The sequence below is a fragment of the Crocuta crocuta genome, unplaced genomic scaffold (assembly GCF_008692635.1).
Source record: "Crocuta crocuta isolate KB4526 unplaced genomic scaffold, BGI_CrCroc_1.0 scaffold388, whole genome shotgun sequence".
In the NCBI taxonomy this organism is placed as follows: domain Eukaryota; kingdom Metazoa; phylum Chordata; class Mammalia; order Carnivora; family Hyaenidae; genus Crocuta; species Crocuta crocuta.
Window position 1 is genome coordinate 1,126,095 of NW_027528867.1, and position 23,312 is coordinate 1,149,406.

The 23,312-nt window shown below is 41.7% G+C and overlaps 2 protein-coding genes across 3 annotated transcripts in view; one reads left to right on the plus strand and one right to left on the minus strand.

The window, feature by feature from the left end:
• Positions 1-2,109: 2,109 nt before the first annotated feature.
• TAT (tyrosine aminotransferase) overlaps positions 2,110-23,312 on the minus strand; it is a 70,284-nt gene continuing 49,081 nt past the window's right edge. Inside the window, exon 14 of the transcript XR_013333227.1 lies at positions 2,110-2,127. The gene's annotated coding sequence lies outside the window, so the exon portion shown is untranslated. The remainder of the gene's footprint in view (positions 2,128-23,312) is intronic.
• CHST4 (carbohydrate sulfotransferase 4) overlaps positions 18,745-23,312 on the plus strand; it is a 9,344-nt gene continuing 4,776 nt past the window's right edge. The window contains exon 1 of one of the 2 annotated variants that reach the window (XM_077756311.1): positions 18,745-19,020. The gene's annotated coding sequence lies outside the window, so the exon portion shown is untranslated. The remainder of the gene's footprint in view (positions 19,021-23,312) is intronic. The other variant, XM_077756312.1, reaches the window with a different exon arrangement.

Sequence of the window (23,312 nt, forward strand, 5' to 3'; positions counted from 1 at the left end):
GTCATATCAAAGGGAGGAGGATGGTCCGAATTGTTTAAGAGTAGGGGAGGTAAGATAAATACACACCTATATAGAACAAAACAGATTATGTCAAGAATGATACAAAAAAAGGGAGAAGCCACCATTCATTCATTCATTCACTCAACAAATATTAATTGATTGTTCCCCATGTACCAGAAGCAAAAGCCAGGAGGAGGCCAATGTAGTGGAGTCAAGTGAATGAGAGGGAGGGCTGCAGGAGGTAAGCGGGGTCAGGGGGCCACAAAGAGATCCATGCCCGCAGTGTGTGGGCCTTTTGTAAGTCAGTGTGATTGGGGATATAAGGAAATGTTTCATGAAAAAGTGGCACTTGAGTTAGAAATTGAGAAGAGGCAGGATTTGGAAATAGAGTTGATACACACATTTTAAAAGTTCACATTCAAAAAACATTTGATTTTCTCGCTGAGTCTGCTCCATGTTGCACAAAGGATCCCTACTTTCTTTTTTAAAAAAATTTTTCAATGTTTTATTTATTTTTCTTCTTAAAAATTTTTAAAATGTTTATTTATTTTCGAGACACAGAGAGAGCATGAGCTGGGGGGGGGGGGGGGTGGGGCGCACAGAGGAGGGGGGANACAGAGAGAGAGGGAGACACAGAATCCGAAACTGATCTGAACTGTCAGCACAGAGCCCGATGCGGGACTCGAACCCACGGACCACAAGATTATGACTTGAGCCGAAGCCAGACGCTCAACCGACTGAGGCACCCAGGCGCCCCAAATGTTTTATTTATTTTTGAGAGAGTGAGAGAGAGAGAGAGAGAGAGAGAGAGAGAGAGAGAATGAGCGGGGGAGGGGCAGAGAGAGAGTGAGACAATCTGCATCAGGCTCCAGGCTTTGAGCTGTCAGCACAGAGCCCGAAGCAGGGCTTGAACACAAGAACTGTGAGATCATGACCTGAGCCGAAGTTGGATGCTTAACCAAATGAACCACCCAGATGCCCCAAGTATCCTTACTTTCAAAGAAGAAAATTTTGCATTTGTTTTTATTATATAAGGAATACATGCTCACTTAAAAAATTTTAGAACATACAAATGAGCAAAAATGAGAAAATAAAAACCACCCACAATCCCTTTATTCAGAGAGAATCCCTTTAATTAAGGCCAGGATTAGAGTGAGGTGAGTGAGGCATTTGCCTCAGGTACAAAATTTAAGGGAGTATGGGGAGGAAAGTGCTAACAAATTCAGTAATCAAGATAAATCATATTTTAATGTGACAGTTTTTAAAATACAAAAAAATCCAGGATGACACAATACCTAAATTTTAATAAAGGCAGAATCCAACCCTGTGCTTGCCTTGGTCAGCCTCTCTTTCCTTGCCCTCAGATTGGCACTGACTGAGCTTGGTCATTTCCTGTGTGTCCCCTCTCCTCCAGATCCATTCTCTTCCCCTCCTTTGGGCCATGGGAGGCTCGGCCCTGGGGGTGGAGTGGGGCACCAATGGGCTTCTTTGCCTTCTGGCATACAGCTGTGTTCAGCCAATGGGAAGCACCTGCAGGAAACCAGAGAGTGGGGTGTTTCTTCTCCACTCTCTCCCTTTTCATCACCTAAATTCTGGCAGTGGTGGCTTCTTCTGCAAAAACAGCTCCTGCCCAGAGGCCCCTCTCTCACACTCTGCTTTCACAGAGCTACTTTTCCTCCTTCAGGGATATTGGTGCTAACGGCTTCCTGGTTTTGCCAGAGTGTGGGTACCCCATGTTCTTTTGGTGATTCCTTTAATGATGCTTATGTTTCTGTAAGTTGACCTTTTAAAAGAAACTAATTAGTAAATTCCAACTTAGGGTGCATTCTGCTTCTTAGGGAAACCTTGCCTGTTACAATCACTGTCACTGTGTTACAATCACTGTCAACATATCAGTTCTAAGATATTTGCATAAATTTTTTAAAAACATTTATTCATTTTTAAGAGACAGAGTGTGGATGGGGGAAAGGGAGAGAAAGAGGGAGACACAGAATCCAAACCAGGCTCCAGGATCGGAGCTGTCAGCACAAGCCCCATGCAGGGCTCGAACCCATAGACCATGAGATCATGACCTGAGCTGAAGTCAGACGCTTAACCGATGGAGCCACCCAGGTGTCCGATATTTGCCTTTTTAAAAGAGAAATGTTCATTAATTTCAAGGCTCCATAAAGATGATATTATATTGTGATTTTCTTCTTTAAATTTTTATGTAAATTCTAGTTAGTTAACATAATTAACATACCCCTGAAACCATAGTGCAATACTGGATTCCGGGGTAGAATTCAGCAGTTCATCACTTACATATAACATCCATGACAAGTGCCCTCCTTAATACCCATCACCCATCTAGCCTATCCCCTGCCCACCTTCCTCCCGCAAGGCTAAGTTTGCTCTCTGTCTTTAGGAGTCTCTTATGGTTGGGGCGCCTGGGTAACTCAGTCAGTTAAGCATTCGACTTAGGCTCGGGTTATGATCTCACAGTTCATGAGTTTGAGCTCCACGGTGGGTTATGTGCTGACAGCTCAGAGCCTGGAGCCTGCTCTGGATTCTGTGTTTCTGTCTCTCTCTGCCCCTCCCCTCCTTGCACGATCTCTCACAAAAATAAAAAAACATTAAAAAAAAGAGAAAGAGGGAGAGAGTCTCTTATGGTTGGAGCACAAGTCTTGATTTCAGCTCAGGTCATGATTTCTCAGTTTGTGAAATCAAGCCCCATGTTGGGCTCTGCACTGACAGCACAGAGCCTGCTTGGGATTCTATCTCTCCCTCTCTCTTTGCCCTCTCCCTGCTCATACTCTCTCAAAATAAATAAATAAACTTTAAAAAAAAAAAAGAGTCTCTGATGGTTTGTTTCCCTCTCTTTTTTCCCCTTCCCATATATTCATCTGTTTTGTTTCTTAAATTCCACATGAGTGAAATCATATAGTACTTGCCTTTTTCTGACTGACTTATTTCATTTAGCATAATACATTCTAGCTCCATCCATGTGGCTGCAAATGGCAAGATTTCATTCTTTTTGATGGCTGAGTAAATTCCATTATACATGTATACCAGATCTTCAGTTAACAGACATTTGGGCTCTTCCCATAATTTGGCTATTATTGATCATGCTGCTATAAACGTTGAGGTGCAGGTACCCCTTCAAATCTGTATTTTTGTATCCTTTGGGTAAATACCTACTAGTGCAGTTGCTAAATTGCAGAAGAGTTCTATTTTTAACTTTTAGAGGAAACTCCATATTGTTTTTCAGAGTGGCTGTCCTAGTTTGCTTTCCCACCAACAATGTAAGAGTGTTCACCCTCTCCACATCCTTCCCAACACTTATTGTTTCTTGTGTTGTTAATTTTAGCCATTCTGACAGGTGTGAGGTGGTATCTCATTCTGGTTTTGATTTGTGTTACCCTGACGATAAGTGACATTGAGCATCTTTTCATGAGTCTGTCTGTTAGCCATCTGGATGACTTCTTTGGGAAAATGTCTATTCATCTCTTCTGTCCATTTCATTTTTTTAATGTTTGTTTATTTTTGAGAGAGAGAGAGAGAGAGAGAATGAGTGGTGGAAGGGCAGAGAGAGACCGATACACAGAATCTGAAGCAGGCTCTGAGCTGTCCACACAGAACCTGATGCGGGGCTCAAACTCACCGGTGAGCTGTGAGATCATGACCTGAGCTGAAGTTGGATGCTCAACTGACTGAGCCACCCAGGAACCCGTGCCCATTTCTTAACTGGATTATTTGTTTTTTGGGTGTTAAGTTTGATGAGTTCTTTATAGATTTTGGATACTAACCCTTCATGTCATTTGCAAATATGTCCTCTCATTCCATAGGCTGCCTTTTAGTTTTGTTGACTGTTTCCTTCACTGTGCAGAAGCCTTTTATCTTGATGAAGTCGCAAAAGTTCATTTTTTATTTTGTTTCCCTTGCCTCTGGAGACAGGTCTAGTAACTGCTGCAGCTGAGGTCCAAGAAGTTGCTGCCTGTGCTCTTCTCTAGAATTTTGATGGTTTCCTGTCTCACACTTAGGTCTTTCATCCATTTGAGTTTATTTTTGTATATGGAGTAAGAAAGTGGTCCAGTTTCATTCTTCTGCATGTTGCTGTCCTGTTTTCCCAACACCATTTGTTGAAGTGATTGTCATTTATCCATTGGTTATCCTTTCCTGCTTTGTTGAAGATTAGTTGACCATACAGTTGTGGGGCCATTTCTGGATTTCTTATTCTGTTCCATTAATCTATGTGTCTGTATTTGTGCCAGTACCATACTGTCTTGATGACTACAGCTTTGTAATATAGTTTGAAGTTTGGAATCATGATGCCTCCAGCTTTGCTTTTCTTTTTCAGGGTTTCTTGGACTATTTGGGGTCCTCTGTGGTTCCACACAAATTTTAGGACTGTTTCTTCTAGCTCTGTGAAAAATCCTGGTAGCATTTTGATAAGGACTGCATTAAATGTGTAGATTGCTTTGGGTAGTATAGACATTTTAATAATGTTTGTTCTTCCAATCCATGAGCATGGAATGCTATTCCATTTCTTTGCATCCCCTTTAATTTCTTTCATAAGCATTCTATAGTTTTCAGAGTACAGATCTTTTACCTCTTTGGTTACATTTATTTCTAGGTATCCTATGGTTTTTGGTGCTATTTTAAATGAGATTAACACCTTTATATCTTTTATCTGCTGCTTCATTATTGGTGTATAAAAATGCAACAAATTTCTGTACACTTTTTTTATATCCTGTGACTTTGCTGAATTAATATATTAGTTCTAGCAATTTTTTGGTGGAGTATTTCAGGTTTTCTACAAAGAGTATCATGTTGTCTGCAAATAGTGAAAGTTTGACTTCTTCCTTGACAATTTGGATGCCTTTTATTTCTTTTTGTCGCCTGAGTGCTGAGGCTAAGACCCCTATTATTATTGTATTATTAACAATGAGATTCTTTATGCTTGTTATTGATTTATACATGTTGGGGGCATAAATATTTACAATTGTTAGCTCTTCTTGATGGATAGACCACTTAATTATACAAAGTCCTTCTTCATGTCTTGTTATAGTCATTGGTTTAAAATCTAGTTTGTCTGATATAAGTATGGCTACTCTGGATTCCTTTTCATGTCCATGCATGATAGATGGTTCTCCATCCCTCACTTTCAATCTGAAGAGGGTCTTTAGGTCTAAATGAGTCTCTTGTAGGTAGCATATAGATGGGCCTTTTTTAAAAAATCCATTCTGATACCCCATGTCTTTTCATTGGAGCATTTAGTCCTTTTACATTCAGAGTGATTATTGAAATATATGAGTTTAGTGCCATTGTGTTACCTGTAAAGGTGGTGTTTCTGGTGTTCTCTGTTTCTTTCTAGTCTTTTATGCTTTTGGTCTTTTTTCCCTACTCAAAGAGTTCTCCTTAACACTTCTTGCAGGGCTGGCTTAATGGTCACAAACTCCTTTAGTTTTTGTTTTTCTGGGAAACTCTTTATATTTCCATCTATTCTGAATGACAACCTTGCTGGATAAAGTATCCTTGGTTGCATATTTTTCCCATTCAGCATGTTGAATATATACTGCCATTCCCTTCTGCCCTGCCAAATTTCTATGGACAGATCTGCTGCAAATCTGATCTGTCTTCCCTTGTGGTTAAGGACATTTTTTTGTCTTGTTGCTTTCAGGATTCTTTCCTTGTCTGTGTACTTCGTGAATTTGACTATGATGTATCTTGGTTATGGACAGCTTTTGTTGAATTTAACAGGAGTTCTCGCTGCAATTCTTGGATTTTGATGTCTGTTTCCTTCCCCCAGATTAGTTTTCAGCTATAGTTTGCTTAAATAAATCTTCTGCCCCATTTTTTCTCTCTTCATCTTCTAGGACTCCTATGATATGAACATATTACACTTTAAGGTGTCACTGAGCTCTGTAAGTCTACATTTGTGATCCAATATATTTCTTTTCCTCTTCTTTTCAGCTTCATTATTTTCCATAATTTTATCTTCTATATTCCTGATTCATTTCTCGGCTTCATCCAACCTCATTGTTAGGGTATCCATTTGAGTTTGTATCTCAGTTATAGCATTTTTAATTTCAGGCTGACTAGTTTTTAGTTCTTTTATCTCTGCAGTAAGATTCTCTAGTGTCTCTCATTCTTTTGTCAAGCCCAGCTGGTACCCTTACAATTATTATTTTAAATTCTAGTTCAGACATCTTACTTATATTTATATTGATTTAATCCCTTCTTCCTATTCTTTCTTTTAGGGTGAATTCCTCTATCTTGTCATTTTGTCAGGGGTGGGAGGTGGGAGAAAAAAAACTAGATCCTGGGTGTGTTTTGGTCTGCTTGTTAAAAAAAGCTAGCTAGATACAGGGGCGCCTGGATGGCTCAGTTGGTTGAGTGTCTGACTTTGGCTCAGGTCATGATCTCACAGTTCATGGGTTTGAGCCCCACATCAGGCTCTGTGCTGACAGTTTGCTCAGAGCCTGGAGGCTGCTTCAGATTCTGTGTCTCCTTCTCTCTCTACTCCTCCCCTGCTCGTGCTCTGTCTCTGTCTCTCAAAAATAAATACGTTTTAAAAATTTTTTAAAAATCTAGATTCAGAAAAAAAAAATTAAATAAAAAAGTACATATATTTAAAAATAGAAGGGGCTGTGGATGGCTCAGTTGGTTAAGTGTCTGACCCTTGACTTCAACTCAGGTTATGATCTCATGGTTTATGAGTTCAAGCCCTACATCTGGCTCTGTGCTGACAGTGCAGAGCCTGTTTGGGATGCTCTCTCTTCCTCTCTCTCTCTGCCCCTCCCCTGCAAAATAAATAAACTTTAAGTTTAAAAGTAAACTTTTAATTTAAAAGTTTAGTTTAAAAGTTTAAAAATGAAAGAAACCATAAAAGTCTATTTCAAAAAAAAGGAAAAAGCTAGATCCTAGATATGTTTTGGTCTGCTTGTTAAAAGAAGATAGATCCAAAAAATAAAAATGAATTACAAAATAAGAAATAAAAAATTAAAATTAAAACTAAATATGTATAAAAAATACATGTATGTGTATATTTTACACATGTATATGTATGTGTATGTGTATGTGTATATATATGTATATTATATATATATAAAATAGGGTGCCTGGGAGGTTCAGTCGGTTAAGCATCTGACTTAGGCTCAGGTCATGATCTCATAGTTTGTGAGTTCAAGCCCCACATCAGGCTCCCTGTTGACAGCACAGAGCCCACTTCAAATCCTCTGTCTGCCTCTCTCTCTGCCCCTCCTCCATTACTCTTTTCCTCTCAAAAATAAATAAATATTTTTAAAAATTTAATAATAAAATAAAAATAAAAAGGAAGCTAGATCTGTCCAACTTTAGCTCAGGTCATGATCTCATAATTCCTGAGTTTCAGCCCCACATCAGGGTCTCTGCTGGCAGCTTGAAGCCTAGGGTCTGCTTCGGATTCTCTCTGCCCCTCCCCTGCTCACACTCTGTCTCTCTGTCTTTCAAAAAATAAACATTAAAAAGAAAAATTTTATAAAAAAGAAAGCTGATCCTACTTCGCCTAGAAATGAAGCTTTCCAACACTCTTTGATCAGTAGACTTGGTGCGGTGAAGGGGTTGGTGCTGGTATTCTGGGGGTGAGGCCTGTTGTGTAGATTCTCAGGCGGATTTGCCCTACTGGAGATGAGCTTGCAGTGTGCAGGGAGGTGGGGGTCGGTGTAAGCAGCTCCAGCCTCCACTAGGTGGCACTGTTTTGCTCTCTGAAGTTAGTGCTGATGCATGGAGTGAAAATGGTGTGCCAGCTCCACTAGCTCATCCTCAGAGCTGGGAGTTCAGGAAGCCCTCACAAAAGAACAAACAATCACTTCTGTGTCCCTGGCCTCCATCAGATCCCTTTTTCATCCTGTCTACCTCTGAGCTGTCTGCCTGCCAGGCAGCACAGCACTCCTAGGCTTTATCTCAGGTGTTGGCTGGGTTCCCCAAAACTCCAGATTTTAGAGATCCCTACAGTGCAGTCCCACACCAATCCCCTTGCTGCACTGGAGCCATCCACCAGTTTGTCCCAGAAACTGGCTGCACACATGCGCAGTGACTCAGGGTTTATGGCAAAGCACAGCAGAAAGCCAGCACTAAGGTTCACTGCCCTCAGCCGGCACTCCCATTCCTATGCTACCAAACAGGGCAGTTCAAAGGCACCAGCCAGATCCCTTGCCCCCACAGAGATCATGCGCTCTCTCCCAAATGCACTCCAAGCAGGGGAACTGCCTCTTTCTGTGCAACCTAGGGGATCCTCATATCATGCTGCCTGCTCAGGGTTTCCGCCCTCCTTCTCCACCAGAGCGCTGCTAAGCCTGCCAGGCACAACACTGGCGAAGGAGCAGACTTCTACAACTTCAGACTCTGCACTCTGCTGTGTGTGTGTTTTTTAATGTTTATTTATTTATTTTGAGAAAGAGAGAGAGAGAGTATGTGAGCAAGAGAGGGAGAGAGAGAGGGAGAGAGAGAGGGAGAGACAATCCCAAGCAGGCTCTGCACTGACAGTGGGGCTCAATCCTAACTAGGCTACTAGATGGACTTTCCTCTGCAGACCCCCCTGACTTTGTCACCTGGGAAAGTACTTGGTAAAAGACTCTAAAGCTACAGTAGTGGGGCCACCTGGGCCCTGCTTTGTTACACACTTGAGGAATTCAAGGGGATAACAATACACCTTGCCCTCATAGTCCACCCTCAGCCTCCCCTAACTGCTCCCTAGCCAGCCCTTGAACCTAGCCTGCTCCTTTCCTGGTTCTTTTGGCATCCTGAGAACTGCGATGTGTTTGGAGCTTCATGACTTGGCTTCCCCAAGACCCATATGACAGATTCAAATCTAAGCCAGTGGTACCAGTGATTTTATCAGTAGGAAGCTAGAAGAAGCTGGAAACGCTAACCTGCTACTGTAGACTTCCTCCTCTCCCTCTAAATAAATTGTGCTCGTGTTCATTCAGTCCTCATTGCCTAATGATTACTCTTCATGCCTATCTGATTATGGTTTTTGAAAAACTGGAAGGGATATACATTAAGTAGAAGAAAACACACCCAAGGGCCCAGAGGATGCCCCCTCTTGGCTGCTCTCCAGGGGGGTGGTGGGTGGAGGAAGATGTGGTGAGGAAGGCAGATCTCCTTAAGAGAAAGAAAAACAGTTACTGTGTGGAGGAAATGTGAGAAAACCAAGAAAAAGTCAAGTAGTGTGAGCATCCACACTGGAGACTCAGTGAGGCAAAAAAAGTAACCACACTCTGCAGGGCCCCTGAGAGAGGTCAGAGTGTCATGGGAACCACTCAGCACACAGCTGCAGGGAGTCCTCGGAGGAAGCCCGACGGGAACACCACAAAGGGGCAGCGCTGATATTTCCTTGGCGGCTACAGGAAGGCTGGGAAATGTCCATTCCCAAACATTTTAAAGAAGAAAAACATGAATCTAAGTGGAGATGACTTTAACTATTGTCCCTTAATCTTTTACTTAGATTGTTGGAAGAGTTTAGAATTTTCCTTTTGCTTTTCAGTTCTTTCGCTTTGGATTTGAATTAACTGAGCACCTAGTGTGTACCGCAGCTGGTGCAGGGGACACAAAGGAGAGGAACCTCAAGGGTCTTATAGTCCAACAGGGGAGACAGACATGTAAATGAATATGTATAATTACAGAAGTTTGTGCAGCCCAGGGAATGATCATTTCTATGAGGGATGTGGGAGACAACTGCACATGGGGCAAAGAAAAGGTTGCTTAAACAAGGCATGTCTGAATAGGGTTCTGAAAGCTGAATGGGAATTTGTAAAATGGAATTGGGAGTAAGGTGGAGAGGAGAACATGCTAAAGAAAACAGGTACAAAGGAATGGAGCATGAAAAGGCTTCTACCACTAACATGACAGACGATCTGAGGTAAGATATTTACCTTCCTGACTCTAAGTTCCACTTGAATAAAAAGAAATAGAGACAACCATGTAGAAGATTCAATTAGTGGATTACAAAACATTTTTCAAGGACACAATGACACCCCCACACCCAAAAGGTAAATGCTACCAAAATTCCGGTGAGATGTATTCTTCGAAAAGGCTCTTAGAAAAGTTTATACCAATATTGATTCTGGTTTTGGTTACACGGAGTCCCATTCATTTTGACTTCCAACTTCTACACCTGTCTGTAACTAGTTTTCTTTTAAGTTTTATTAAAACTATTTTGAAGTGTGAGAGCAAGAGAGAGCTTGAGTGGGGGAGGGGCAGAGAGAGAGGGAGAATCCCAAGCAGGCTCTGTGCTGTTAATGCAGAGCCCAATATGCAGCTCAGACCTATGAACTCTGACATCGTGACCTGAGCCCAGACCAAGAGTCATATGCTTAACCAAGTGAGCCATCCAAGTGCCCCCATAAATAATTTTTTATACAACTGGACAAGCAGAGCCAGGGAAGTGTATTAAAAGCAGAATAAAAGAATATGAGACAACCCAAAACTAGAGGGGAAAATATCATTCATGGACTCCTAACAGATAACAGGCTAAATGACTATCAGAAATAGAATAGCAAACTTTATGATTTCAAAATAATTCCCTGGGGTGCCTGGGTGGCTCAGTCGGTTGGGCGTCCAACTTCACCTCAGGTCATGATCACACGGTTTGTGGGTTTGAGCCCCATGTCGGGCTCTGTGCTGACAGCTCAGAGCCTGGAGCTTGCTGCAGATTCTGTGTCTCCCTCTCTCTCACCCTCCCCAGCTCACTCTCTCTCGCTCTCTCTCTCTCAGAAATAAAGAAAACATTTAAATTTTTTAATTAAAAATAAATAAAAATTAAAAAAAATTCCTTGGTCATTGGCATCCAGTATAAACCTAGACTTTAATGAGACATGTGATTTTAAAACAAGTGGGAACATCATATGCATGAGAGTACTTTGGTATTAAATTATTTAATATGACTATGAAATATGTTCCTGCAAAAACCATCCCACATAATATTGCTAGAATCCAGCAGCTAACATTGACCCAACCCTTCATGATGTCACCCTTTTGCTCAAAAGATGTTTAACTATCCTCTGCTGAGTAAAAGGTAATGTTAAAATGTCCCTAACCTTTTATTCAAGGTCTTTCACAATCCTGCTCTGCCGCTTCCAGCCTTTTATAGAAAATTTATATATAATTGACATTTAACATTAGTTACTGCCAGTCTTACTACTATTTCTCTGCAGAAATTCTCTTCTTTGGTAAAATTACTTTCTGTGTCCCCAAAACATGCCATACCATATGACTGCTGACCTTTCATAATAATGATATTCTCTGGATGAAATTAAAAACATAAGAAATAAGTGTTGGTGGGGCACCTGGGTGGCTCAGTCAGTTGAACATCCTACTTCGGCTCAGGTCATGATCTCACAGTTCGTGGGTTCAAGCCCTGCATCGGGCTCTGTGTGACAGCTCCAAGACTGAAGTGTGCTCCAGATTCTGTGTTTCCTTCTCTCTCTCTCTCTCTCTCTCTGCCCCTCCCCTGCTTGTGCTCTCTCTCTCTCTCTCTCTCATTCTCTCCCAACTTTCCTTTCTCCCTCCCTCTGTCTCAAAAATAAATAAATATTGGCCCAAAAACAGACTCTCAGATAAATGGAACAGAATAGAGAACCCAGAAATAGACCCGCAAATATATGGCCAACTCATCTTTGACAAAGCAGGAAAGAATATCCAATAGAATAAAGACACTCTTCAGCAAGTGGTGCTGGAAAAACTGGACAGCGACACACAGAAAAATGAACCTGAACCACTTTCTTACACCATACACAAAAATAAACTCAAAATAGATGAAAGACTTAAATGTAAGATAGGAAGCCATCAAAATCCTCAAGGAGAAAGAAAGCAAAAACCTCTATGACTTTGGCCACAGCAATTTCTCACTCAACACATCTCTGGAGGCAAGGGAAACAAAAGCAAAATTGAATTATTGGAACCTCATCAAAATAAAAACCTTCTGCAAAGTGAAGGAAATAATCAGCAAAACTAAAAAGGCAACTGATGGAATGGGAGAAGATATTTGCAAAGGACATATCAGATAAAGGGTTAATATCCAAAATCTATAAAGAATTTATCAAACTCAACACCAAAAAAACCAAATAATCCAGTGAAGAAAAGGGCAAAAGACATGAATAGACATTTCTCCAAACAAGACATCCAGATGGCTAATAGACATATGAAAAAATGCTCAACATCAGTCATCATCAGGGAAATACAAATCAAAACCAGAATGAGATACCACCTCACACCTGTCACAATGGGTAACATTAACTACTTAGGCAACAACAGATGTTGGTGAGGATGCGGAGAAAGAGGATCTATTGCACTGCTGGTGGGAATGCAAACTGGTTCAGCCACTCTGGAAAACAGTATGGAGGTTCCTCAAAAAATTAAAAATAGGGGCGCCTGGGTGGCTCAGCTGGTTAAGCGTCTGACTTCGGCTCAGGTCATGATCTCACGGTTCGTGGGTTCGACAGCTAGCTCAGAGCCTGGAGCCTGCTTCAGATTCTGTGTCTCCCTCTCTCTCTAACCCTCCTCTGCTCACAATGTCTCTCTCTCTCTCTCTCTCAGAAATAAATAAAAACATTTTAAAAAATTAAAAATAGAACTACCCTATGACCTAACAACTGCACTACTAAGTAATTATCCAAGGGATACACGTATGCTGTTTCAAAGAGGCACATGCACCCAATGTTTACAGCAGCACTATCAACAATAGCCAAAGTATGGAAAGAGCCCAAATATCCATGCATGGATAAAGAAGAGGTGGTATACATATATATACAATGGAGTATTACTCAGCAACCAAAAAGAATGAAATCTTGCGGGGCGCCTGGGTGGCTTAGTCGGTTAAGCGTCCGACTTTCGCTTAGGTCATGATCTCGCGGTTCGTGGGTTCGAGCCCCGCGTCGGGCTCTGTGCTGACTGCCAGCTCAGAGCCTGGAGCCTGTTTCAGAGTCTGTGTCTCCCTCTCTCTCTGACCCTCCCCTGCTCACGCTGTCTCTCTCTCTCCTAGAAATAAATTAAAAAAAAAAAAAAAAAGAATGAAATCTTGCCATTTGCATCTACCTAGATGGAACTACAGGGTATTATGCTAAGTGAAATTAGTCAGAGAAAGACAAATATAATATGACTTCTCTCATATGTAGAATTTAAGATACTAAACTAAACAGATGAACATAATGGAAGAAAAATAATATAAAAACAGGAAGGGGGACAAATATGGCAAACAAACAGAGGGTGACTGAAGGGGCTGTGGGAGGGGGGAATGGGAATTTTCTCTTGTATTCCCTCCTGCTTTTAGGGCCTACAGCAAAGCCTGGTGTGTAACAGGCAACCAACAAACATGTTTTGAATTTATTGCATAATAAATTCAGAGTAGAGAGACACCCACTCTTAAAAGGGGCTTAATGTCATAACAAAAAAATTTCACCTTGTCTATAATGAGCTCCATTGCAGCATTTCAGTGGATAAGTGACTGGGATTAGATCCATAAAATGAAAGCTCGCTCTAGCTGCAGGGTGGAGGAGGTAGACTGGAGGATGTAGGATTGGAGGTTGAGGAAGAGCTGAGAGGTTGTTGGTGGAAATTCAAGCAAGAAAAAATGAGAGCCTGAGCAAAGACAGTGTCTGTGGACAAAAAGAAAAGGGAAGAAAATAGGAGTTATACAGGGGTACAACAGACAGACCAGGGATCAGTGTGACACACAGGGTTGGTACCCACCAGAAGACACCTCTTTATTCTCCCCAGATTTCCTCCCCAGAAACTCCTTGACTAGGCCATCACGGATCACCTATGTCAATCTCTGGAGATCTTTTGAAAGCCTGAAGGTACAATTCTCAGATCATATTCTGGCCCAATTCCAGATAAGGCATTCACAGTTCAATAATGACAAGCTCCTGCATGACCAACAACATATAAGATTAAGCTTTATGAGGAACTCCTGATTCTTTACTACCCATTTTCTCACCCTCTCTTTCCTATTAAGGGGCCTCAAGAAAGTAAACATCAACAAGAAACTTGACATCATGTTTACCTTTTACCTCATCCTGACCTACCCTAATCCAACTTGTTCTCCCACTATTGAAACAAATACTTTCAAACACAGAGATAATGACCAGGGGATCCCCAGCCAGGTGTCCACCCCCAGGGCCCAGCTCAGGGAAACAGGTTCTACTGAAGGTACTGTCCATTTGATAATAGGTTTTATAGCAATCAAAATTCCCTTCCTGGCACACTTTTTCAGAAGATGCTGGCTCCCTAGAATGCTGAAGTCCAACCTCTGTAGCCTGCAGATGTTTAGCCAGCAGAAAGGTCTAGTCCTCCAGAATCTATCCTCCAGAAGGCTTGGATATCAGATACCCACATTCAAATTTCTTTTGGTGCTGTGGAATACTTTAGACTCTTAGAAGACATGTATCTGAATGTGCTGACTACCACCAGATGCTAGTGACCAAAGGAAGCTTTTCTTTAGCTGGTTGTCATTCTACCAGCACAAATTCCTATCAAGAAAAAGATGGTAGGTGATAGGAATTATTTAGGGGTTTTGATGTATTTGAATACCCTCGTTATACTTGGGAAGGCTTCAGAAAAGCATGAAAAGAAGAGTAGAAAAGAATGGATTAAAATTATCAGTGTTCATCATTGACAAAGACCTAGCTTCTCTCTTTTTTCCTTTTACACGAGGCTAGTAGAATCCCCCCACAAGGTCTTCAAGGACTGATAATTACATGGTGATATAGGGAACTGGGACAGTTCTTTCCTCTTTATGAAGATTAAATTTCTATTCTTATAACTGTAGAAAGAGTTTTGCCCTGAATAAACTGTCAACTACTCTTTGGAGTAGAGCAAAAGAGAATAGACTCAATAGTTCTGTCCATGAACATATAGAGAGGCAGCATTGCCTGATGAGTAAGCCTGGACTTTGATATCACACCGAAAGTTGAAATGTAGACTTTTCTGCTATAAACCATGTAATTGTGGATACACTGTTTAGCTTCTCCACGCCTCTGTTCTGTCATCTGGAAAATATGGAACTTACCTCCTACAGCAACAGCAAAGACAACAATACTATGACCCAAATAAACATAGGGTGCAGTGCTTAGCTTTGTAGCCAGCCTTAAACAAGCAGAAGCTATCATTCTCTTTCATAGCCTTCGTGTTTCCTAATTCCTTACTGGAATTGCCCTCTGTTTTGGGATTTGGATACCCTGGGTTTTTTGTCACTGTGAACACCTATTTCCCTCCCTCCCTCCCTTAGAATGAGAGAGAGAGAGAGATAGAGAGAAAACAAGTGGGAGAGGGCCAGAGAGAGAGGGGCACAGAGCATCCAAAGTGGGCTCTGTGCTGACAGCAGAAAGCCCTACATGGGATTCAAACTCACAAACCATGAGATCATGACTTGATCCAGAGTAAGATGCTTAACCAACCTAGCCACCTAGGTGCCCCTGTGAATACCTATTTCTTAATGGCTGCTCCCAGCCCAGCCTTTCCAAAAATTCTTTCTGATTTATGAGTCACAAACTAAAGATCTGTGGTATCACATGCAAGGAAAGAGGTGGGGCAGTTACTTGTCCTGAGAATTATATACTAGGTATTTCATTAATCATTAAGATCACTGTATTCATAGGGAAATACAAATCAAAACCACACTGAGATACCACCTCACACCAGTCAGAGTGGCTAAAATGAGCAAATCAGAGAACTCTAGATGCTGGCGAGGATGTGGAGAAACGGGCACCCTCCTACACTGTTGGTGGGAATGTAAACTGGTACAGCCCCTCTGGAAAACAGTGTGGAGGTTCCTCAGGAAACTAACAATAGAACTCCCCTATGACCCAGCAATAGCACTGCTAGGAATTTACCCAAGGGATACAGAAATGCTGATGCATAGGAGCACATGTACCCCAATGTTCATAGCAGCACTCTCCACAATAGCTAAAACATGGAAAGAGCCTAAGTGTCCATCAACAGATGAATGGATCAAGAAGATGTGGTTTATCTATACCATGGAATACTACATGGCAATGAGAAACAATGAAATCTGGCCATGTGTAGCAACATGGATGGACCTTGAGGGTGTTATGCTGAGCGAAATAAGTCAGGCAGAGAAGGACAAATATCATATGTTTGCACGTATAGGAGGATTAGGAGGAACTTGACGGAGGAACAAGGGGGAGAAGAAGGGCGGAAATGGTGGGGGAAAGGGAGAGAGGCAAACCATGAGAGACTTTTGAATGCTGACAAAAACTGAGGACTGATGGATGTGGGGGGAGGGGGGGATGGGCATGGAGGACACTTGTGGGGATGAGCACTGAGTGTTATGTGGAAACTAATTTGACAATAAACTATTAAAAAAAAAAGATCACTGTATTCATCACAGTGTTATATGTAATAAGGAAACTGGGAACAATCTAAATGCCTGACAGAGCACTGGAACATTGGCCTATGACAAATCCGTTCAAAGTAATGTCTCTCATTGACTTTTGTTTACATGGGTAAATGCTTATTACATAGTATGAGGTGAAAAAATCTGAGCCAAACAACCCTTATGTCCAGCATTCCCTAGAGACACTTGTGTAAATGTGCCAGGAGGCATGTCAAGAATATTCATATAGCTCCAAACCATTTCAGATGTCCATTAACAAGACCATGGACAAATAATGGTGTATCTTCACACACAGAATGTTACAAGGATAATAAAAACAATTTTTAATGTTTATTTATATTAGACAGAGAGTGAACAGGGGAGGGGCAGAGAGAGAGGGAGACACAAAACTCAAAGTGGGTTCTAGGCTCTGCACTATAAGCACAGAGCCCAACGCGAAGCTTGACTTCTCAAACCGTGAGATCGTGACCCGAGCCAAAGTCGAACACTTAACTAATTGAGCAGCTCAGGCACCCCAGAAACAAATTTTTTAAAACCCTACAACTCTATGAAACAACGTGATGAATTTTATAAGGATAATATGAAATGAAAAGAGCAAAGCTCAAAACTGATTCTATTTACAGACATAAAATGTCTGTCTCTCTCAATTTTAATTCTCTTGCTTAAGATGATAAACTGCAAGGAAAAGCAGGGAACCACTTACCATGGCAGTGATGACCTCTGAGTAACCAGGGTGGGGTGAGACTTCGGGAGGGAGGGGACACTGAAACAGCTCCGACAAGGTCCTGGCTTGGTTTTGTGTTTAAGTGCTAGTTCCTATTTATGTTACTTGTTAAATGGTACCTTCATGCCCTTATTCTAATTTCATAATTTAAAATGTTTTTTCAATAAAGAAAAGGGAAAACAAGCACAAATCTGTATTTTCCAGTGTGATCTCAATTATAGAGATTTCTGCATGCATGGGGGAAAAAAGATCAACAGTGGTTTTCTCTGGGTAGCAAAATGTAAAGGGATCTATATTGTCTTTCTTATAGATTTTGAGTTTTTCAAATTTTTAATAATGAACAGTATTACTTTTATAATAAGAATAGGGGTGCCTGGGTCACTCAGTCGATTAAGCATCCAACTATGGCTCAGGTTATGGTCTCATGGTTCTTGCATGTGACCCCGCCTTGGGTTCTGTGCTGAAGGCTCAGAGCCTGGAGCCTGCTTCCGATTCTGTCTCCCTCTCTCTCTGCCCCTCCTAGGCTCACACTGTGTCTGTCTGTCTGTCTCTCTCAAAAACAAATAAACATTAAAAATAATAATAACAAAAAGCAAAACCACCAACTGCTCAGTTCTGGCTCTTGAATTTACATCTTGGCATGGAGTCACTTTGAAGAAGAGAAATTTCTCTTCTCCCTTCCAGGGAGAAACTGGGAGAGAGGGAGAGCCACACAATTAAAATCCTACTACTACAGATCTGGTCATTTGTGTCAATGACAAGGCCCTGGGGAGCTCAGTTGATGGAAATCAGCAAAGATATTTCCTAGATAATTGTAAATTCCTACAACTCCCTGCCTGTTCTTTCAAAGCCTAGAAAACGAGCCAGCAACTGAGTAAGAAGAAAGAGGTATTGTGATTAACTACCACTTTTTAACTCATCATTGTCATAACATTGTATTAGGAGTGTTGCAGGCATTAATCCTACCCTAACATTCACAAGAATTCAATAAAGTAGATACATATTTTACACTGATATTCTAGGGCTCAGAGAAATAGAAGGCCTTACCCAGATGTCTGAGTGTCAAGTCAGTGGCATTTATACTCGGCACAATTTACATTTACTTGAGTTTTCTCATCTATTGTTTACACTCACAATAATCATGTAAAATAGTTCAGAGTAGTTGGAGTGATTTGCCCAAAGGTGCCCAGCTAGCAAGAAGCTATAATTTTTAATAACTTATTTTTTTTCTAGAGCAAGTAACATTTTAGTTATGACATCTAGGTAATTATCTAATTATAATCTCTTGTAAGAAGCATTGAAGATGTTGAACATGACACAGAGGCTGAAAAAAATGTTATCTTCCTAAATCCAGTGGAGTGAGCAGGCAGGTACAATCCAGAAATAGCATTCAAGTTTTCTCCTCTTTTTTCTGCAACAGAGATAAGATTAAACTATAAGAGTAAGGTTTAAGATCTTCTGGGTTAGTAATTGTCGCTGATTCCCCTATCGACCTCATCTCCTAGGTCTCCAAGGTTCTCTCTTCTTTTTCTACTTTGCCCTAAGGGAGTTAACCTTCAAAGCTGCCTTCAAGGAGCCTACTTCCAGCACCGGCTCCCAATCCTGGAGAAGAACACTTCCTCCTTGGCTTCTCCCGGCACATCTCGAGCAGATTCTCCCAGCTCTTGCGTCTTTTCAGGGTTAAAGCTGCTAAATATCAAGGCTACCCAGGAGTGAGTGCTTTCTCAACACTCTCTTGGAAGGTGGGTCACTATTTTGGCAGAAGGGAGAGGGCAGTGGAATTTGTTCTGAATAGGGACGGTTATGCAAAATGCAAGGAGGAAGAGGAAGCTGACCGGGGAATTGGTGAGTCAGAGAAGAAAAGCACAACTTGGCTAGCAGTGAGCCTCTCTGAAGCAGTGGAGAAGTCTAGGCTATTATCAAGGTAAGTAAAGTTTTCTCTCTATACACCTCCACAGCAGAGCCACTGTCCTGGGGCTCCTGGAGCGGACTATCAGAAAGCCTCTGGCAGCTTAGCAGCTTAGATTTTAATGGCAGTGGAAGGAGAGGGTTGCGGAGTAGGGTGAAATCAGAATCACCTGGAGAATCTCCTCAAAAAAGCACTAGCTGCTTGCCAGCAGCTTCCTCATCCCCACTCAGCTCCATCCCTGAAAGGATCCAGAAAAGCCTAGAATGCCAGTAGGGCTGTTCTTTTATATATTTTGTAGATGGTCCCCTGATGCATCTGACTTGTTCAGATCCTGGCTTCTGAGCTCAAGTTTCTATACTTCCAGTGGCTTCTCTGCTCAGGTGCTGGAGTGTGCTGGGTGGGAGGCTCAGGGAGCCGCAGGTCTTCTCTAGCTCAAGCGAGGTGTGATGTGATAACTGAACACTCTCAGACCTGAGACTCAAAACACCTGGGGTCTGATTCAGACAGGGCTATTTCTACCATTGAGTCAATCAATTAAAGTTCAGCTTACTTACTCTGAAAAATAGGTGTGTGGCTTATCACTGTCCTATATATCTAGCTGGATTGTTGTAAGCACTGTGGCTAAATAGGGTTTCAAGTTGTGGAGTGCTATTCACATGTAAAATAGGATTAAGTTAGTAAGATTAAGTTATGATGCCAGCACATCAGCCAGAGTAGAAGAGACTTCTGTCTTGTTTGGACTCAGACAAGTCTAGAACTTCTAGTTGGAACTGAAACACATTTATATGTGCAAAATAAAAATATCTTGCCCCATCTTCCTTACCCGGGTTAGTGCACCTCAAACAGGTGTCGTTCAGTCACCATTCAGTAGATGTTTCTTGAGCACCTACTGTGTCTGGACACTGTTGTTGGCACTGGAGTCCCAGCAATGGTGAGGACCCAGGTCCAGCCCTCTTTGTACTTTAGTCTGGTTAGTGCTTATTATATGGTCACCTTTGCCTAGGTGCTGATCTCCATGGTTTTCCTGGGTCTATAGCTGTATATGTGTGGATGCCAGTTTCCCCAAGCCAGCTCTTATCTCTCAGTTTGTGAAAATATCTTCTGCCATCTCTAATTTCGGGTTATGGGAGCATAATCTCACCGGGGAATCTAAGTTAGGAATGTGCCAGCGGCGGGAATCCAGGGCTCTTAAATTGATGTCTTTTTTTTTTTTTTCCTCAGAATTCTTCATTTTGTTTCTAAAAGGCTACACAGTACCCATCTGGGGGTCATCCATAATTCAGCCCTCTAGAATCAGGCTGAGGTCATCCACCCTGCTGCCTCTTGGTCCCTGCGCCTGATGTGGGTGCCCCCGTTGGGGGACAGTGATGGCAGAATGTGACAAGGGTTTTCTCCCTTTTTTCTTCTTTGCCTAAGCTAGTTAGACAAGAGAAGTAGTCTGAGAGGTCTCATGCCCTCCAGAAGCTTTTATTTCTTCTTTAAAAAAATTTTTTTAATGTTCATTTATTTTTGATAAATTTGAGCAGGCCCTGTGCTGACAGCAGAGAGCCCAGTATGGGGCTTGAACACATGAACTGTGAGATCATGACTTGAGCCAAAGTCAGACGCTTAACCAAGTGAGCCACCCAGGTGCCCCAGCTTTTATTTCTTATTAATAAGTATTTAAAAAAAAAAAATAATATTCATGATTTTTTCTAGTTTTAATTAGTACATGCTCAGTGTAGGAATTACTTTTTTATTTTGGAGTAAGGTTAACCGTACCATATCATCAAGCCTATGCCTCTGATTATAATATCTTACTCCATGTAATTGAGATAGTATTGGTTCTGTGCTCAATATGCAACAGAATTGCCTACATTTTATTATTTTTTGTACTTCACCCAGATTTTAGTAACTGATACTAAAGAGACATCCATGTGCATTTTAGAGAAGGACAAGTTTCTGTTTCTCAGTGAATCTCATTCAGTTATCTGCTTCCCCGCAATGACTATGCCTTTTCCCACATCCAACCATTATTTATTCAACAAGTGTTTAAAGAGGCTTAATCAGTTACAAGTTTCATGTACCTGTAAATAAGATAAGACATACTATGTACCCTTAAGTGACAGCAGCCCAGTGGGAAAGACATTCATCTACAGTTATTTAGAGTGAGAGAGGGATGGTACTAGAAAGTTTGGAAAACAACTAAATCTCAGGAGGAAGGGCTTCTAAATAACAAGGCAAGTTGGAAAAACCAGAAAGTAAAGTCTGGCACCTAATGTGCTGAAAAGGAGGGGACTGACAGGCTCAAAGATCAGATCATGAAGGACTTGGAGATTTTGATTTAATCTTGTATGTATTGGAATGTTATTGAAGGATTTCAAGGAGAGGAGTGATAGATTTGTGCTTTAAAATGATCGTTTTTGGCAGCAGTGGATGATGGAGAATAGAAACAGAAGAGAGAGGCTACTTATTGTCAAAGGCCGGGCTAGAGAGGAGCAGACATCAGATTCTGACAACAGCAAGGGTGAGATTCGAGAAACTGAACAACCAGGAAAGAACACTTGGGAAGGTGGACTAGGGTCTCTAGAATGGAGAGATCTCATGCCATATACTTCTCACAAATGCTTACAAACTCCAAGGACTACAGAAGAAGTTAGTTAGGACAGTGGGGGAGAGGCGGTAGTTAGATTAGAGGAAATTGCCATAAAAAACCTGACTTGCCCTTGCTTCATGGAGCCACATCTGCTCGCTTCTCCCAGGGCCTCAAGAGTATCCATCGCTATGGTTGGTTATAGTCTATGCAGAAATGAGCTTTGCCTACAGTATTCCCTGGCTGTCCTGGCTAGACCCAGCATGGGTTACCTTGATCCAGGAAGTACCTAGATCCCAGTGACAAGAGATGGCACTCACTTTACGCAAGCATATTTTCTTTCTGGCCAGAGTGAGTGCTCATGGTAAGAAAAAGCAGAGAATGTAATCCAAGGGTTTCCATGGGAATTCCTGAGAACTGTGGACAACTAAAGCCTGAGGACAACTGGAGACAGAGTTAGAAGCCCTGTCTTCAGCTCTGAGAATGGGCCTGAGGCCAGGAGCTATTGGCAGGCAAGGAGGACTCAGAGCCATTGATCCCACTCAGGATACTGAGTTGGTCCAAAGCCAGCATGGGGGAGAGAAAGTATAACTTTGAAAGGTCTACATCCCTAATCCTTAGGAAATGCTAGCTTTTTCTTGAGTTGATTACAGGCTCTGCATATAACTTTCTGTCAGTTTCCTTATAAGTGTGCATGGATCAAGTTCTTCCCTTCTTTTCTCTCTCTCTCTTGCTGTACTGTTTCCTATGTTTCTTGCTAAAGTCATTTCCTCAGTCTTTGGGGGGTGGGGACAGTGGGAGGCATTCTTGACCATTATTAACAGTGGCATAGATTCTAATCATTTCTTCTTGGGCTCAAGTTTAAAAGACCTAAGCATTTATCTTAGCTGGTCCTGTTCTAACCTTCAGGGCCAAGAAAGGAATTACCACTGATCAACATTTCCTGGGCATATAGCAAAGTGATTTTGGCCATGAAGGAGAGATAATCCTCACTGGATCCTTCTGACACACAAGGAGGAAATGTGCTGTTGCAACGAATGGAAGAAAAGAGTTTCTGTACCACTGCCACACAAGGTTTGGCTTGGGTCAATACACATTTCCCAGAAGGTTCAGGGGACTTCCACGGGAAGCCCATGTGCTGGCAAAGCATGCTCCATCTCTTCAGGAAGCAAGTTATAAACTCCAAGAGTCACATTCGTGGCTGTCCAATTCCTCCTCTAAAATCTACTCCCTGGAATCTCTGTAGCTCTGAATATAGAGAATGATTCATGATCAGTATGAAGGCCATCTGGGTGACAGACATCAAAGCTATACATTTCCATATTTTTTGGCTCCACAATTCTATTTCTGGGGATTTAGCTCACATATACGTGTAATGATGTATGAACATAAAGGTCATTACTGAAGTTTTTGAGATGACAAAAAAGCTAGAAATAATCCAAAAGCCCAACCACAAGGAAACTAGTTAAATAAATTGTGGTACATCCATATAATAGAAATCTGTGTAGTGGGGGGGCGCCTGGGTGGCTTAGTCGGTTAAGCGTCCGACTTTTGCTTAGGTCATGATCTCGCGGTTCGTGGGTTCGAGCCCCGCGTCGGGCTCTGTGCTGATTGCCAGCTCAGAGCCTGAAGCCTGTTTCAGTCTGTGACTCCCTCTCTCTCTGACCCTCCCTGCTCACGCTGTCTCTCTCTCTCCTAGAAATAAAATAAAAAATAAAAAATAAATAAATAAATA